The sequence below is a fragment of the Chiloscyllium punctatum genome, chromosome 23 (assembly GCF_047496795.1).
Source record: "Chiloscyllium punctatum isolate Juve2018m chromosome 23, sChiPun1.3, whole genome shotgun sequence".
Taxonomy (NCBI): Eukaryota; Metazoa; Chordata; class Chondrichthyes; order Orectolobiformes; family Hemiscylliidae; genus Chiloscyllium; species Chiloscyllium punctatum.
The window spans coordinates 6685300-6687871 of NC_092761.1; positions in this window are offsets into that span (position 1 = coordinate 6685300).

A 2572-nucleotide genomic window follows, 5' to 3' on the forward strand; every position below is an offset into this window, starting at 1 on the left:
TCCGGACAGACAACAGGAATGGACTAGCACGTGCATTCTCGTGATTTTAAATGCGAACCGACAATCCCCTAATTCGATGTCAGGCGTGTTACCAATTCCGTCACTGACCCAAAGACCAGGTCTGGCTGTGACAGTTTGTCTATAGGTAATGTAAACGTCCACATCAGAGAAACAGCATTCACAAGGTGAAAAATCAGCAAACATAATCACCGTCACTGTTTCACTTGGAATTCCCTACTCTGTGAAACATTTCCTTTCACTTTACTTTCATACTTGAAGTTTTTTACCTTCCAGAGCCTGAACTAATTCAGCGAGAAACCACTGGGCATTTCGGGCCCGTCATCAGGAATGAGGCGAGTTGAACGTTGCCTTTCTTGCTGCCAACACATCAGCGCAGCTCAAAACGAGCTCGTGTTAGCATCAGTCTTTACTTAACTTGCTGCAGTATATCTGCTGAACAACATCAGATTATCACAGCATTGCCTTCTTCACATTGAAACCAAGGGTGATAATATGAACAGACTTGGAAACTTGGAGAGAGAAACACTGCTGACGAAGACGATTATGACGTGAAGAGCAGGCACTAGAGTTTGTTCAGGTCCCAAAGGCTACTGCAGTATCAATGGACATCCCTGCATATGAGTCTGAGTTTGCATTGCCCAGAACAGGCTTTCATTCCCAGTCAGGAAATGGAGATTTCATTCTCTTCTTGTGAATTATCCGAATGTAAACTAAATCCTGGTTGCACCCAGAACACACACACGGGTCCTGCCAGAACAATTCAGTGATCGATCAGCATCTGTCTGGAAGGACAATGGCAGCAAATACAAGCGAAAGCTATCACCGCAATTACCCCTCCAAAGTTCTCGCGTTTCCCAATTGAACATATCTCGCTGTTCCTTCAATGTCACTACTTCTAAATCCTTGCCTCATGGCATCATGCCTGTACCCCGCTACTGAGGACATCCAGGGTTCTGCGGAGTAACTCAAAATCTCAATATCTCGAGTAATTAGGGATTGACGGTGCATCCCATCCCATTGAGCAATGACTTTGTCCCAGTAATACGTTTCCAAAAAGCTGCAGTTTCTAAGGGAACACTTGCAAGCTGTCGAGAATAAGTTGTGATTCGGAGATGCCGGTGTTGGACTGGGGTGCACCAAGTCAAAAATCACACAACACTAGGTTATAGTCCAACAGGTTTAATTGGAAGCAGACTAGCTTTCGGATCGATGCTCCTTCATCAGGTGTTTGTGGAGGGCTCGATCGTAACACAGAATTTATAGCAAAAATTTGCAGTGTGATGTAACTGAAATTATACATTGAAGAATTGATTGTCTGTTAAGCCTTTCATCTGTTGAAAGAAGTGAAACTATCACTGTATTCTATGTAAATCACAAAACCCTTTTTTTTAAAAGTTGCAATCTCGGGTTAGGTGTTAACAATGGCAATAGCTAGACAATATGTTGAAGATGTTAGCCCCCTGAGTTCTCTGTCTATGACCTGATATTTAGATTGATTCCAATCCAAAAAGTGAAATAACAGAGTTTTACATAATTTCATGCAGTTTTTGAGCTCAGAGTTCTACATGAATGTATGTGGTTTCTGAGCAAAGTGCAATGTAACTCTGAAAGTACCAAAAAAATTCACCACGCAAAATATATGTGTGCATGTGGATCTTTGCCTGTGTGTGTGTCTCTAGCGAAACCAAAACCTGACAACTCATGAACAGAAGCAGAACTGACAAAAAGAACATATTTTCATACACACGGACTCATGAATGCTCTCTGTGAGGCAGAGCGAGTCGTCTGGGTCATGAGCTGCTCACACAAATTGCAGCGAGGCAATTCCAAATGGTGCTTTCAACGTACTGGCGCCTTAGAGCACCAATTCTTCCAGGAAAGTGCCCAAGTAACATGAATCAGAACTGACGAACAATGAACCATGAAAAGTGAAGATTACCAATTACAGTCTCGATGAGATGACGTTAACAATTGGGCTGATATCTCCACCGGATCGAGAGGACCAATCACCAGCCTCTCTCATCAGGACAGAAATTAAGGAAATTAGGGAAAAGTAACCAAGTTTCGAATCGCAATTTCCCTCCGTTTCGCAAAAACTGCGAGCAGATTCAATGTAGAACCTAATTTCACATCAACAGAGAAATAAATATCTCCATTCACTTTCAGAGAAACTGTGAAAAATGCAAATTGTCTGGAATATGAAAGTTTGGCGCAGCCTGTTTTTGAGTCGTATATTATGCTGGTGGCCTTTCGAGCTGGAGGGGAACGTGATAAGTAGAGCAGAAGGAGAAAACATGGGCATTGACATATTGGTTGTTTTCTGCTGTGCCACATCACAGCCGGGTTAGAAGAAATTACTACTTTCTCTGTTCAACTTTAACAAAACTCATCCCTGCAAAACTTTGCCAGCTTAATCCATTCGTACACGTGGCCACGCAGGGATGCAAACACAAGCCTTCTTAAGATTTGAAATCTGAAAACAGAGTCTCAGGTCGCTCAGCCACGCGAGCACACAGGCCAAAACCGGAAACCCAAGAGCATGTACCTGATG